The 17,457-nt window shown below is 35.6% G+C and overlaps 1 protein-coding gene and 1 long non-coding RNA gene across 13 annotated transcripts in view; one reads left to right on the top strand and one right to left on the bottom strand.

Moving 5' to 3' along the window:
• dsx (transcription factor doublesex) overlaps window positions 1–17,457 on the bottom strand; it is a 480,086-nt gene that overhangs the window by 30,449 nt on the left and 432,180 nt on the right. The window lies entirely within an intron of this gene.
• On the top strand, window positions 10,423–10,857 carry LOC141394159 (uncharacterized). The gene is made up of 3 exons (XR_012410271.1): window positions 10,423–10,506; window positions 10,567–10,631; window positions 10,695–10,857. It is a non-coding gene; the product is annotated as an uncharacterized lncRNA (long non-coding RNA).

Below are 17,457 nucleotides of genomic sequence, written 5' to 3'. Positions count from 1 at the left end.
AGTGACGGTAGTAAAAATGAAACTCCTTTTTATGACATTTTGTGAGTTTGTTGTTCTCCTTTGTAGTTCTTAATTTTATTATTTTTGGGAATTTCAAATGTTTGGCGAAAGAAGAAAGGATTTGATATTTGATTTTGTTGGACATCAATAGAAAACTTCAAAACTTCATCAGGATTATTATCATGCGTTAGGGGAGGCAAGGTTTTGTTTGAAAAATCACATTTTTAAAGAACAGAAATGAAGAAAGAAACTTCAGAGGAGAAACCTGGATATTTTTATTTATATTATGCCTGTCCGTGTACTCGATAATTTGCAATAATTATTACACATGTTTCGAATTTTGACAGTTGTATAAAGGAAAAGTTGCTGAAAAAATTGTTTCAGCAATATTTAGTAAGTACGAGGACAAACCTATTATAATTATAGATGTACTATAATGTATCTGTTTTGCTTCTGTTATACACAAAATGCACCTATCTACATATCTTCAAAGTTGTATGTCTTTGCTGGAGATACTTCGGTACTTTATATTTAACCAAAGCTCAAAGCCCAACACTTTTAATAACCATGATCTGTGAATCTGCAGCTAAAATGTTTTAATTCAGATGATGTTTGCACACATTGGCGGATGTACTTGATATGGACAGGGCCGATATTATTGACATACAAGATATACTATGGAACAAGCCGAACACCATACGACCAATATCAATACCTACAGGAGGCGAATTGTATTATAGCTGGAATGAGACCAAACGTGAATTTGGCTGTGGGCAGTTAGTCAGATCAGGGCCCTATTCCACGAAACAACTTATCAACTTTTCATTTTGCACTTATCAATATTTTTGACAATGCTCAAAGTTAAGTGTTCCACAGAACCATTATTTTTGATAAGTGATAAGTTGCTAATTATAAAGTGAGTTTGCTTACTTTTCAAAAAAAATGTAGCTCTTTTTTTGATTTCCGTTCCACAAACGTTATTTCTGCTAAGTGAAAAGTTCAACGACAAAGGGTATTTTGCTAAAATTTTGCAAAAAAATGTGCTCTTTCGTTCCACAGAAATCACTGCATTGTGATTTTGCAGATCAAATTTTGATAAGTTTGCCTTAAATTTGCGAGGTAAACGTTCTCTTTGCCAATGTACATTGTTAAAGTGAGATTTTGTTCGGAAATAGTGAAAACACGGTTATGACAAGAAATTGTAAAGATTTTTCCGAACTTCTACCCTCTGAATCAACCATCCTACTTCGAACTCTCACTATCCGAAATTCCACCCTACGAACAACCCCTCAACCTCACAAATCGATGTTTCTCGATTTTACATTTAGACTAAACTCTATTTGAGAGACTATTTTTATTTATTACTATACCCTCCACCATAATATGGAGGGCATATTAGGTTTGTCATTTCATTTGTAACTCATCGAAATAATCATTTGCGACCCTATAAGGTATATACATATATTTTTGATCAGCGTAAAATTCTAAGTTGATTTAACCACATCCGTCCGTCCATCTGTTGTGATCGCGCTGTCTTCCGAACGAGTTGAGATAGGGGGATGAAATGCTGTTCACACGTGTCTTAAATCAAGTTGGATGTTGAGCTTTGTTATAGCCCCCATATAGCAGTGCCGTCGATTTCAGCTATTTTAAAGTTTTTAGCTACATTTTCAGAACGAATTATGTAGTTATAATATGCTTCCAAAACTTACCGACATAGGCCCATCTTTTATTATAGCCCCCATATACCGCCCAATTTCAGCTCCTTTGGGGTTATTAGCTACATTTCCAGGCCGAATTAGGTATAATTCAGTCAATCACCAAGAAACGTATCCACAAAAAATTATGGATATAGGTCTACGTTTTTTATAGCCCCCATATAGCAGTACCGTCCGATTTCAACTATTTTAAGGTTTTTACACCTTTTTCAGATGTAATTCGAATTATTTTAATTGTAATTGGGGAATTCTATTTGTAATTCGTAACATTTCATTTGTAATTCGAGAGTTTCATTTGTAATTCGAATTATTCCATTTGTAATTCGAATTATTTCATTTGTAATTCGAAATATTCCATTTGTAATTCGAATTATTCCATTTGAAATTTGAATTATTCCATTTGTAACTCGAATTATTCCATTTGTAATTCGAATTATTCCATTTGTATTTCAAATTATTCCATTTGAAATTCGAATTATTCCATTTGTAATTCGAATTATTCCATTTGTAATTCGAATGATTTCATGTGTAATAGACAAATTTGCTAAGTGCAAGGGAAATTGAAAAGTAATTTTGTGGAACAAACAAAGGTTATCACTTTTCAAAATAACTACTTTTTGATAAGTGCAAAATGAAAAGCGATAAGTTGTTTCGAGGAATAGGGCCCTGGTCTCCAGAATATCAGCGGAGGATGAAAGACTAGCGACAATTCGGTTAAAACTGAAACGACTGAATAAAATGACGAACAAACCAAATATATTTTGACCCGACCATGACATTAAAATAATCCTAGGTGATTTTAATAAAACGACTGTCAAAAAATTCAGTCTCCATAGTGAAAATCCGATAACGGAATTAGGTATCACCAGGATTAGACATCTCGACATAGAAATTGATCATATTGTTATAGATGGGTTTTTTGGGTACCTGCATGCACACGACTCGAAAGCTGGACATCGGAAAGTTGTAGTTGCAGCAGATAGGCGCACAAAACTTACTCAATTACTAAAAATAAACACTCCTCGTCCCGAAAACAATACAAAAATGCAAAATATTGTTCACTGCATACAAATAGCCGCAAAATCTTTCCTTGGGTATCAGAGGCCACCACCAAAGAACTGCTGTTGAAGAGAAAAATGCGGCATATTGAGGGTCATAAGGAGTATGCGACAGAAGGACGCGCGACGATTGGAACCGTACATAAAAAGGAGACAAGCTAATATACTCCAATTACAGATGCAGAAGCATCTCACGGCTTATAAAATTCTATCCATATCTAAAATGCTACGCGCTATATATATTGAACTGAGCAGCCGTCCGAACTTTGGATCTCCTAATATTTTGTCCAAATGTAGTTTTACTTCAGAAATATCGGTCTTCACCCACAAAAGTTCAACATTTTTGTTGACGTGCAGTTTAGGATCTGTTCAACGATCCTTTGGAAGTGTATACCGATGATCAGGGGAGTAAGCAAGGGGGGCCTTGGGGTCCCCCATGGCCCCTCCACCCCCCGAAATGAACATTTTTCATACATTTTTTTTAACATTCTTCTTCAAAAATGTCATATACTCGTATGTTCTAGTGGGCCCCCTCGAAATGAATTTTTTTGTTCGTTTCTGCCGAGTATACTCCTTGTGGTCCTGTTGACAGCAATATTATGTTTTTCGTGGGCAAGTCCATGCTTTCTGTCCTAGTGGTCCAAAATCTCTACGGCGATTAACTGAAATCTGTCGAAAGGATTGACTCCCAAAAAAAAGATAACAAAATAAGCACTTCCAAAATAGACTATTTTGGCCCATTCCTTCAAGTACGTTCAAACTTTTGAGCTTCAAACTAAATATATTTTTAGTCGACAAGTTCATACTTTTATAATCTGCGTAGCCGGTATTACCCAGCAAAAAGTTAGTAAGCACATGTCATTACTTTATGCATTACCGAGTAATGTGTGCTCATTACACTCCGCATTATCAGGGAGTACATACATAATGGTCATCACATAACTAATTACTTCCTTGTTTACTACTTACTTACTAAGTAATGAGAACGGTGGCACAGAGCTGCCCAGCAAAAATTCGTATCCGTTAGTCATTATGTAACCCATTAAAAAGTAATGTAAACAGAAATAACTACTTAAATTACTCCTTATTAAGTTATGAGTACGGTGGCACAGAGCTAGTGTGTCCGACTACAAATCAGAGTGTTGTGTTTGTTTGTTTGTTAAAAAAACAATGAACACTGGGTTGTGTACATGTAAACATTGAAACAACGGTACAGAAAACCACACATTTTACCCATGTAATTCCAATAAATTTAAAAAAGTGTTAAACGGAGGGAACTGGACTGGTACTCCATTAATGTTGGCATTTCACTAAAAATAAAATAGCACACTATGTGTAAAACAACAATCCTACCTACAGACAGAGAAGAAAATATGATTGATCCAACAATATTTGAAGAACAAAATATGTATTGTAAATATATTGTTAGATTCCTTATGTAGTATTGTGATTCCAACAATCGTTTTTGTTAACTGGACACTATTATTATCTTTTCTTCGACAATTTTATTCTATTCTCTCGGTATTCGATGCCGTGGTGAAAAAATAATTTTAGGGAGTTTTGTTTGTATGAGTTCCTCTTATCTTTGTTTTTTTTTTTTTAATTTATATTTGTTAATGTAAACCATGAGATTCTTGTTTTTATTTGTTTCTTCTTTCTCACTCTTCTTAGTGTTTTGATAGTTGAGTTACACCACAATCTGGGAAGTGTTTTTTGGTCGTAAATTTGTGTTTTCCTTTAATATTTGTTATGGTTTTATGCTATTTCTTATGTTGGGGTAGGTGCATGGAGGATTGGCGCAATGGAGTAGTTATATTTCTTCATTCAAAACCTGGCCATGTGCCAAAGTTATGTGGAAAGTGTATATTAGAATTATATGCGATCAAATCACTGGACAGACAATAGTTTTTGTAAAAATTCTAGACTACCATCGGTGTTGTTAATGATTTTTACAATATTGAGGAATTTCGCAAGTTGTTTTTGTTTTTTATGTTTGGAGCAAAAGATGGCATTTTTGGACACACATGAATTGTTCTTCCAACCAGGGTTTCGGAGTCGAGGTATTTTTGGCTCGACTCCGACTCCAGACGAGTTTTTTTCACGACTCCCGACTCCGAGAGTGAATTCCTATACCACTAAAAATGAATAAAATGAGCACAAGTTTTTAATTTGTTCCTATATTTTGGCCTATATAGGCTAATGTGTTAGTTTTTCCTTACATATTCATTAGATGGGACATTCATTCGAATACATTCGAACATATATGTTCATATATGAATATAGTAGATTGAAAAATAACAAAGTTAGAAGGTTTTCCTTTTTTGCACGAGTATATTCTTGACGGAATTCTTCCGCGTGAGAAAATCTTTAAGCTTTCAAAATATGTGACAATACAAATCATAAGGAATCTCTGTAATTTATGACACGCGTTTTTGCATATATTATAATTGCGTATAAAGGATTCCATTTATGGAATAATTGATACACTAGTATCATATTACCCATGGAGTATATTGTGATTCTTTTTTTTGGGCATAGGTCTATAAAATGTAAGATTAAACCAGAAATCGGAAGGGAACATAAAAAACTTGTTGGCTTCAACCCATTTTTACCCATTGATGCCAACACAGCTTCCATGAAAATTAATTTTAATTGTCGACGTTATGGAATCCCTCCTAAAACACTTCATTTTAAAGAATTTCAGTCATACTATATAGAATATGTTAACAGTTTGCGAATTCTGAATGGGTGAAACTAGGATATATCGATTGTAAAACATTTTTGGTTTTTACCATATGCGGCATACAAAATAAAATAATTTGCTCCCATCCAACACTCATACTAAGGCAATATTGTTCCGATCGACTTAAAAATTTGAACACATATTCTATGCTATTTATACTTTCTACTTTTTTCTGAAATGTATAAGTAGGGATCACCCCTTAAACTACTTCTAAAGGCCTCATTGAGGTTGTAATGAATCCTAGAAGAAAGATTCGCTGTTTTTCAGACTTCTGCGTTATGGCGTAATGAATCTGTCCTTGACCAACGACGAATTTATGATGCCCTAATTCAGAAGCGTAACCATCCGAATTTCATACATACATATTTAATAGATTATGCGAAATTTACCGAAATACATAAACATTACAAACATAAACAATATCGATTTCTTGGGTATGGGAAACCTACATATAATTTTCAGTGAACATTTTTGTAGAAAATTTAATTTTGTTTTATTTTTGAGTTCAAGAACAAAAAGGACATGGAAGGAACTGAGCTAGAAGGACAGCATATACGACAGAAAGTTTCCTCATTCTATTCAACTGAAAACATGTCATCCAAAAAAGATGAAACAATATCTCAGAGATATAAAACTATTTTCTCAACGATTGATGGGGGTCAATCAAAAAATGCATTAAGTCATAACTCAAAAATTTCAGCTATGGGATCTTTGGGGTTTCATTAGGGCTTTCATTCCGAAAAGGAATTTTTCCACCCCCAGATCTTGACTTCTATTTTGTGTCACAGGGTATTCAGTAAGATTTTGCACAATGTCGTTAATAGAAGACTAGGATGACTTCTCATAAAAAACAAGACGAGAATACCAATAGACCTTTGTGAGAAGACCAGTAAGACTTTTGACGAAAGAGGTTAAAGGTCTAATCTTAATTCGATTGTCATAGAACATTACTTTTGTTTACAAAAATGTAAAAAATTAATTGAATCAAAAAATAGGGATGAATAGACTGCAGAGGATAGTAAATATCCTGTGAATTGTCCTTTAACTTAGTATAATATACCGTTTGCATATATGTTTTCGTATACCTTTCTTTTAAAATAAATAGTGATTTTTAAAAAAATGTTCTTTTTCAAATTTTAATATTATAACGTGGAAAAAATTTTGCCCGGAGTCGGAGTCGAGTTACTTTTTTCGACTCAGACTCCGACTCCAGCAAAATTGCTCGACTCCGACTCCGAAAACCTGGTTCCAACAAAAGCGAAACATATTTTTTCTATGTATGTACCTAACAGAAAAACAATGAACACAATATTTGTTATAGTTTTCCAGAAATATCTATCTCTTTCTCCAGAAATTTGCAAAATTACATATTTTCAAAATGGGGAAAAATTTTTGTATAGAAATTAACATTCTTTGACGACAAAATATTAGGGTTTTGGCCAGGAAAATCGATTTCAGAACCATTGTGCGTCGATTTTCGTAAGCTTGAATAGCTTTCCAGGGTTCAACTTGAGGTAGTCTGAAATTGAAGTGTTAAGTGAAATGCAGAAAAAAATAAGTAAGAGAGGGATATAGTCGGATGGGGCCGACCATGTGATACACTATACATTTTCCCCTAGGGAGTAGTTTTCCACAGAATTTGTTGTAAACATACATATCTCTTCAAAAATATAAAATTTGTATTGCGAGTCCCGTTCAGCATTGTAATTAACATCTATTTAAAAACTGGGAATTAATTTCTGTTTCATAATTTCAAAACTTTTCTATCATAATTGCGACATTTTCTAGCATGGAAGTAGAATTGTGCATTTAGTTCGTAGCTTCATTCCTGGTTGAGCATTTGTAGAGTTCAGACGTCATCAAACTGTGTATAAGTGGAGCAAATAACAAAGTTTTTTCTGTACAACTTTCTTTTGAATAATTTTTTGCTGTGAAGAATTTGTGTGGCTGTGGAGCTGATTGTAGCGGCAAGTGGTGTATTATTTTAAATCATTTAATATTTTTGCTGTGGAGACTAAGGATAGGTAATAAAAAGCAATAATCGATTTTTCAACTTTTCGATTATGCTCAAATCTAAAAATGCGATTTTTCGGTCTGGCGATTATTTTAATTGTCTTAAAACTCGACTTACGACTTTTTCATAACTGCAGAAAATCGATTATAATCGACTGTGAAACTGTAGAACCGCCAAGTCAACAATCTATGGACAAACTCGAAAATCGATCAAAAGATAATCGATTATGCGATTTTCCCTCCATACAAAAGTCGACTACAATTTTTAGACTTTTGACAGCAAAAATTTGATTAATCCAAAGCCGACTTACCTATCTATTCCTTAGTTGAGACGTGGATTTGCACAGCGTTCTTTGCTGTTTTTGGTCTAAAACAAATTTTTGACCGTGGCCGAACAGTGTGAGGTTATGGAAGCTTCGACGTCTGTACGTGACGAAGGTATGCATAGAAAGATGATGAAGATGAATAATGGAGACGAACAGTTACAAAGAACTGTTAACCAAGAACAAAAAAAAAAAAAAACGCCGCTTTAACAACGAGCCAGCTTTCTACAGAAAGGATCATGAAGGTAAGTTCATGGCATGGAGTGAGGCTGATAATATAAAAAACAAACGTATTAAATACGGACTGCGTTTAATGAAAAAAATGAAGCCGAATTTGTTATACCCTCCACCTCGAATTGTATTGAAGTAAAATGGAACAATTAGTTTCCCTTCATTTACGAAGAAGACTAAATACCAAATTTCAGCCATTTCGGTGTGTTGTTGTGGCCACAACCTTCAAAATACCGAAAATCGGGAGGTACCTTTCTATGGGGGCTATATGATGACGAGGACCTGTACCGACAAATTTCTGAGGGGAAAGTTCTATACCCCCAACGAAGACTAAAACCCAATTTTAGCCATTTCGGTGGGATATTAAGGCCATAACCTTCAAAATACCGAAAATCGGGAAGTACCGTTCTATGGGGGCTATATCGAAACGTGGACCTAACCAACGAATTTCAGTTGGAAACGTTTTTACCTCCAATGTAGACTAAATACCAAATTTCAGCCATTTTGGTGGAATATTGAGACCACAACCTTTAAAATAGCGGAAATTGGGAGGTACCGTTCTATGGGGGCTATATGAAGGTGTGGACTTATACCGCCAAATTTCAGGTTGAAAGTGGTATACCCCCATCGAAAACTAAATACCAAATTTCAGCCATTTCGGTGTTGTTGTGTCCACAACCTTCAAAATACCGAAAATCGGGAGGTACCTTTCTATGGGGGCTACATGATGACGAGGACCTGTACCTACAAATTTCTGAGGGGAAAGTTGTATACCCCCAACGAAGACTAAAACCCAATTTTAGCCATTTCGGTGGGATATTAAGGCCACAACCTTCAAAATACCGAAAATCGGGAAGTACCGTTCTATGGGGGCTATATCGAAACGTGGACCTAACCAACGAATTTCAGTTGGAAACGTTTTTACCTCCAATGTAGACTAAATACCAAATTTCAGCCATTTTGGTGGAATATTGAGACCACAACCTTTAAAATAGCGGAAATTGGGAGGTACCGTTCTATGGGGGCTATATGAAGGTGTGGACTTATACCGCCAAATTTCAGGTTGAAAGTGGTATACCCCCATCGAAAACTAAATACCAAATTTCAGCCATTTCGGTGTTGTTGTGTCCACAACCTTCAAAATACCGAAAATCGGGAGGTACCTTTCTATGGGGGCTACATGATGACGAGGACCTGTACCTACAAATTTCTGAGGGGAAAGTTGTATACCCCCAACGAAGACTAAAACCCAATTTTAGCCATTTCGGTGGGATATTAAGGCCACAACCTTCAAAATACCGAAAATCGGGAAGTACCGTTCTATGGGGGCTATATCGAAACGTGGACCTATACTAACGAATTTCAGTTGGAAACGTTTTTACCTCCAACGTAGACTAAATACCAAATTTCAGCCATTTTAGAGGAATATTGAGACCACAACCTTTAAAATACCGGAAATTGGGAGGTACCGTTCTATGGGGGCTATATGAAGGTGTGGACTTATACCGCCAAATTTCAGGTTGAAAGTTGTATACCCCCATCGAAAACTAAATACCAAATTTCAGCCATTTTGGTGGGATATTGAGGCCATAACCTTCAAAATACCGAAAATCGGGAGGTACCGTTCAGAGATCATCAATGAGTTACTTGTCCCCGTAAGCCAATTGTGCACGCAAAAGTTTTTTGAGCCTTTTGCTTTTTTAACGCGTGTGTTTTCTTGCACTCTGTATTTTTTCCACCAACACCAAAAATACTTGCGACGCATCAAGACCGTTGCTTGTGCGTAATAAGTAAAACAAGTATTCATCATATTTTGCACTGTTACAAAACTCGCAATCGTAGATAGTTTGCCAAGTGACTTATCAAGTGGAAGCACACACACAACATTACAAAAAATAAACATTTCTAAATTTATTTTTTGTTGTTTCGTTTGTGTGTGATTTTGTTTATTTGCTTGGAATGTTATGCGTGCTTTTGCATGCTCTTCTAACGTTTGAAAATCAGTTTTAGAAAATGATTTTTGCTCTCACTCTCTCGGAGAACATAAGACAAACGGTTGAATTACAAGGGTTGAAAACAACACTTGATGTGCGATGAGCAAGAAAGTAAAACAGAAAATGTAATTGCGTCCCAATAGAAAATCGAGTCTTCGATGACATTTTCGTCGACGATTCGTTGATGAAATTTCCGAAATTGTCGTGCACGCCACGATGCATGACCATGTCTTGCATTGTGTCTTGGCAACAAACCGAAAAATGCTCATAAGTGTGCTTTGAAACAATTGTATACATATTTATGTTGTTGTTTGTTTATACAATTTTTGATTTGTAATGAATGTAAAATTATAAAGTCACAAAATTCGGAACCGCGTTACTGATTAAACAATTTTTATTTATACAACCTGAATTATGTAGAAAACGGTAAGTTAGAATAAATAGAATTAAATACTTTAAAATTAATTGTAGTTATTTTTTGAATAGGTGCATTTAGATTAAAGAACATTGAAAATTCCAGCGACTGTAAAATACAACGCCTGTGGTATATGGTAAGATTTTAGAATATTTAGGAGATATTCACAACATTCATTTAAAATCATTTCTTTTTGCAGAATCCAAAAATAAAAGGAGTTCGCCTTTCGGTCGGCTGGGGTAAAAAGTGTAAGGCGTGGTAAAGCTGGAAGAAAATGGTACATTGCAGAACATACTGGAGCTAAGTACTGTTAATTGTTTAACTAATTTATTTTGTAAAAAATATATATTTTATAATTAAATAAAAATAAAAATTTGACACACGACAACATAAACGAAATTGTCTTTAATTGAGTCATCGATGACTAGTAGCAAGACAAGGTCGGTGAAACAGTCGTCGACGAAATATGGGGATTTTAGTCATCTAGATCGTCGTCGACGACAACTTCGCTTACCCTGTCGCCCAAGTTGTCGTGCATGAATACTGGGACACTTGAGTGAAAATGTCGTCAACGATCCCAAAGGGCTGTCTGCAAAGAGTCGTGAACGAATTGGAAATGTCGTGCACGATTCATCAATGTTGTCTTAAAGACACTTTCTACTGGGATGCTATGTACATACATATGTATGTATGTATGTATGTATATCTAAAAGTTGTTAATATTTTAATACGACTGAAATCTTTAAAACTTTACGTTTTGAATTAAAAATTCGCGACATTTTTGTAAATAGCGGGAGGTAAGTGAAAAATAGTATGGCTGATGTACATATTAACTTTAAAACAATGACTTTTGTTTGTTTCTTTAACACAGGATGAAGCAATCAACATCGAATCGGAATTGTTTATTTGGAGTCTATTATATTGGACCGCGATCCTGGAAACAATTAAAGGGAAGTGTATAAATGACATATATACATATATTTATACATCACAAGATTGTGCATAATGTTTTATTCTTTGCAGAATTCGCCTAAAATGCCGCCCTAGAAGTTGTTGTTCAAGAGCGTCTTGGACCGTTCTTGATTATATACCAGACTACCGCGCAAATGCTTTTATATTATGTAGTTTATTTTTATATGTATGTACATAAATTTTATATTATTTATGTTAATAAAATTTAAAAAAAAACATATGTATGTAAATGAAATTATCTTTTGGAGGGTCGTTGGTGACAAATTGCAAGACACTGTCTGCAAAGGGTCGTTAACGAAATGTAGGGTTTTTGTCTTCGAAGTCGTCCTCGACGACAGCTTCGCTTACCTTGTCGCCCATGTTGTCGTGCATGAATACTGGGACACTTGTGTGAAAAAGTCGTCAACGATCCCAAAGGGCTGTCTGCAAAGAGTCGTGAACGAATTGGAAATGTCGTGCACGAGTCATCAATGTTGTCTCGAAGACACTTTCTATTGGGGTATTTAAAATAGGCCTGCTCACACACATACAAATACATTTTGTAATTGTGTTGGTTTTGAAATACACAAATTTCAATGTTTTCATTTTGCCTCTGTAGACTGTGAGAAATATTGTACAAGTTTTTGTTTTTATTTTTCAAAATTTAAAGTAGAAGAATTATTTTATTTTGACCAAATATGACTGTTGATGTTATAATTTGTTGCGCCAAAGTGCGCTGACAAACCAAACACTCTAATTTGCCGTAATAATTTTCGGCAAATAAAAATTCGTATTCAGCATCTTCATTCATTTTTTCAGTGTACGCATATAAATTCATAGACAAATTCGAAAACAGAACCTTTCTCATTGAATGTTCAATAGAGACTGATTGGTAATTTTGAAAATATTCAAAACAAAAACAAAAGCTCTCTTTTTAAATTGTGTGTGTGAGCAAATTGACACACACCGACAGCTCAGTTGCGCACTTTGAGCAGGCCTAATTTAAAACTACTTGGCAAAGCATACACAAGTGTAAAAAAATATCCATTTTTAAACACCTTTTTTGTGAGTGGCTAGCCACACTCGTACATACATATTTTGAGAATGGCAAGCAACACTTCCCTTTATTTTTTAGAGTAGCAAGCCGTACATACGCTTGTTTTTAGCATGTGGCTCATGAGTGTCAAAATCAGCTACTTACGCATTTCTCTGGTACCGTTCTATGGGGCTATATGCATACGTGAACCTATACCATCAAATTTCAAGTGGGAAACTTTTATATCCCCAACTAGCACTTAATACCAAATATCACCCATTTCGGTCGGGAATTGAGGCCACAACCTTCAAAATACCGAAAATCGGGAGGTATCGTTCTATGAGGGCTATATGAAACCGTGAGTGAGAATGTCCTTGCCAAAAAGAAAAAAGGTTCGGCCGCTGGCCATGACTGCATCACGTATGAAATGATAAGGGCTCTTCCTGGGCTATCAAAGAGAACCCATGTCCAATGCACTTAAGTAAAATGCGATTAGAGATAGCTGGCGGATTATCAAAATTGTACTAATCCCGAAGCCAAACAAAGACTTGGAATTAATTGAAAATTACAATATCGTTAATATCAGTGTTTGTAAAATGCATTAAACTAATGTTGAAGGATTCAATTCTTGAGCAGCTTGAAAACCAGAACATCTTACCATTACGGTGTGGATGTCCACATCCACATGTGTCAATGAATTTCTGCATCGAGTGGCTCTGCTTAAAGCCCACAACTATAAGGTCCATGTTCTCTCGTTAGACATAAATAATGCCTACACTGCGTCCGGACTCCGGATTGATGTCTTGGCTAGAATTATGAATAAGATTGGTTTAAACACATATCGCTCATTTACTCAAAGAGTGACATAACACAAAAAATGCGATTTCTGAGTTAGCAATTTCTATTTTTTCTACAACTTCTACTTTATCTTGTGTCAAATTTTTATGCTGATATCTCTAAAACTCAAGGAGTTACAGCTCATTTACTACGAGCTTCGCATAATTCAACACAACAGGTTTTTAAGTTTATGAAGCACTAAAACAATTCAAATCATGCTTGATCTTGCAAGACTGATATCTGGTTAGCTTTTTGCAAATTGTGGTCCAAGTAGTTATTTTAGTTTTTGTGTAATAATCTTTTTAAGTTAGGAAGTCAAATTCCAATCGCACACTTAAAAAGCGTTTTTCTCGAAACTAGATTTTTTGAAATGTGTCACTCTTTGAGTAAATGAGCGATATATTTCCAATTGGATAATCAATTTTCTTTCTAAGCGGATTTTGAAACTTGGTGATGAAGAGATTGAAGTGGCAGATGGCCTCCCACAGGGATGCTGTCTGTCTCCTGTTCGTTTCAATCTATATTCAGCGGGGCTACATGATGTTAAGGTTTCAAGAACTATGGTATTGGTATTTCAATATGCGGACGATTTCTTGATCATGGTCTTCGACCAAGATTATGATATGGCCATGGAACAATTACAAAGGAAAACGACAATTTTCAATAGAAAGTGTGCTGAGCTGAACTTAACTTTTATTCCAGATAAACAGCATTTAACAGATTCAGCTTTCTGTGGACGGCAAATCGGTGCAACAACTAAAGAAACTAAAATTCCCTGTCATGGTTTTGTCCAACTCTTTAAAAATTGATGATCACTATGCATCTATCAATGAAGCAGTGATTAATAGAACAATACATTTGAAGTTCATAACCGCGGTTAAGGGAGGTCTCCATCCCAGGACATCTCTAGAAGTATATGGTAAGGGCAAAAATTGAATATGGCAGAACCAGTTAACTGACAAACCAAACAAGTACAGTGCGTTTGGTGTCGAAAAAACAAAGTGTTTGGCTGTATAGTTCGCAACTACAAATTTTTAAGCAATCCCACGGCAGCGGGTTCTTTCGTACCGGATTGACCCGGAACCATAGTGTTTCGGCCAGCGGCTGCCAACCCAGCATTAAACCTATGCTTCTACGTAGGTTTAAATGCTGCAACAACAACAACAACAAATTTTTAATTTCTTTAATATAAAGGCAACATCTAATAGCTCAACCTAGTGCTGATAGACTCAGCATGTATGTACATATGGTTCGTATTGTTCTGCTATGTTCACAAGACGATAACATCTACAGTGAAAATCATTAGAAGAAACAGTAAGTTACAATAATACAAAATAAAAGAATTAATAAAAGTAGCAAAATTTGTCCTCTGGTTTGGCTGGTGGTGTGTGGCGGTTGTTAGTCCAATAATAAAAAAACAACAGCTCGTCAAAAATTTTTTTCAATCTCTCAGAAAAAAACCAGTATTTTTATTTGCTCTATGAAAGGCGTTCATGAAATGCAGAAAGTAGAACCTTGGCAAGACTTTATGAACACTATTCCTGAAATGCAGTAATTATTTTTTTCTGTGTAATAAGGAATTGGCGTATTTTAAATTCAGTGGTTTTCGACTTTTGCAACAGATGCGTCGCCAAATGATTTATCTTCTGGTTGTGGCATATATGATGTAACAAAAGTTCACCGGTTTCTGTTTAAATTAAACATCAAAACCTCCTCAACATTCGGTGAACTTGTCGCGCTGCGAAAGGGGCATGAGGAAGGCTAGTACAAAGTTGTCATTTTCACCGAGAGCCTTGCGGCCTGTAAGGCCAAATTACAAAGCTCTATCTTAAAAATTGCGAGTTGTATATTGATATCAAGAGACGACAGTCGTTCATGGTCACATACACTTAAAATGTTATGCTGATCAAGAATATATATACTTTATAGGATCTCCGACGAATATTTCAATGTGTTACAAAACGGAATGACAAACTTAATTATACCTTCCATATTATGGTGAATGGTATAAAAACGCCTTTTTTAAAAGGGGCAAAAAGTGGCAATAAATGACTACTGAATTTGTTAGTTAAGGCCCCCTGCTAGCTTCCAAAACTGATTTGGCGGTGGTCATATTTGGTCATTTTTTATAAAGTTTATTTGTAATTGTTTGTAATTGTATAAATTTGTCGGTTTAGGCCCACGCCTTCATATAGCACCCATAGAACGGTACCTCCCGTTTTTCGGAATTTTGAAGGTTGTGGCTGCAATGTCCCACCGAAATGGCTGAATTTTGGTATTTGGTTGGTTTGAATTTTTTAGGTATAGATCCACGTCGTAATATAGCCCTCATACAACGGTACCTCCTGATATTCGGTATTTTGAAGGTGGTGGACTCAATATCCCACCGAAATGACAAAAATTTCGTATTTAGTCTTCGTTGGGGTGTAAAACACACCATCTGAAATCCCGTATTTCGGAATTTTGAAAGTTGTGGCTACAGTGTCTCACCGAAATGGCTGAAATTTGGTAGGTTTGAAATTTTTTAGGTATAGATCCACGTCGTAATATAGTCCTCATACAACGGTACCTCCCGATATTCGGTATTTTGATCCCACCGAAATGGCTGAAATTTACTATTTAGATTTCGTTGGGGGTATAAAACACTCCACCTAAAATTTGTCGGTATAGATCCACAACACCATATAGGCTCCATAGAGCGTTACCTCCTGATTTTCGGTATTTTTGAAGTTTATGACCTCAATATCCCGCCGAAATGACTGAAATTTTGGTATTCAGGCTTCTTTTGGGATATACATCTTTTTGCAGGCTTTGGTATAGCTCCCATATAAGGGTGCCCCCATTTAAGATTTGTTGAAGATCTTTGTCACAATTTTTCTACCGAATTGGTTGTTAATGGGATTTATGTATGTGTCCCTAGAAGACAGAAAATTTACTCGCAAATAACTATCCATGTACATATATCCGGGTTTTAGTCTAGCCAGTATTTCCCAATTTTTTGTATTTCAGTGGAATTTTTGTCAAATTGTCGAACCGAGATTGCTGTTATTTAATACTGCGTGTTGCCAGAGGAAACAAAAAGCTCAATACAGCTCGTGGTGGAGGGTATAAAAAGTTCGGCCCGGCCGAACTTAACGCCGTTCTTACTTGTTTTTATACAAAATATTGCCAACTTTGACACTGCACATACTAACGACATCTATCGGTATTTACAAAAGCTACTTATTAGGGTTATGACTTTTTTACAACCTTGTATCCCTGTATGATACTTTGATGAGTTTTTACCAACGATTGCATACAATCTTAGCAAAAAGCAATTTGAAATGTGCTATTGACATGAAACGGAGTGTAGTCTATATTTCAATCCCATACTGGACTGGATGAAATAATACGATGCGCAAAGCCTGCACCAATCAGAAATTCCCTGCGAGGATTATCTGGCGGATTTGCCATTTTGGTTGGTGCCGTCAGGGTTTCTTGGAGCTTTTAGGCCAATATCTCAGGAAGTATGGACTTCCGCAAGAAAAAAATTGTACCGTCATAAAGGGAGCCGCAAGGAAAACTTACTGAAAAACATTGCAAAACCATTCGAGAAACTTCACTTTATCTGAATTTTGTGTGGGTTGAACTGTTCGAGAGTTATCGTGCGCACAATCCAGACTGACAGACATTTTTCGTATCAAAGTGTATATGACGAAAAGTCAAAAAAAAATTAACATTGATGAAGCCAAGGTTTGCAATGTTATAATTCGCGAAATATTGCAGTGTACCACGAAATATGACCATAGTTGGATCAAACGAAGTGTTTTTAATCAAAGCTCAAAAATGTAGCGCGGAAGCTATGACCGCGTAAATGAATAAAAATAGGTAAAAACACGTTGAAGCAAACGAGTTTTTTACGTTGTTATTCTATTGGCGGTTAAACCGTTTAAATTACGGATATCTGTCCAAAGTAAAAGTAGAAGAATACAAAATGAAGTTTACACTTCTAATGTATCACATTTCAAAATCTCCACTGCATCCACCTGTTATGGAGCTGACATTTTGAAGCCAGATTTTAGGTGTTTTTTGTATTTGTGATCTAACTGCAACGCGCATTCGGGTATTTCAGAAAACATATAATAGTATTTAAGTACTC

Source organism: Musca autumnalis, unplaced genomic scaffold, assembly GCF_047663935.1.
Source record: "Musca autumnalis isolate F117 unplaced genomic scaffold, ASM4766393v1 scaffold_1, whole genome shotgun sequence".
Taxonomy (NCBI): domain Eukaryota; kingdom Metazoa; phylum Arthropoda; class Insecta; order Diptera; family Muscidae; genus Musca; species Musca autumnalis.
This window is presented reverse-complemented; position numbering and strand designations above follow the sequence as displayed.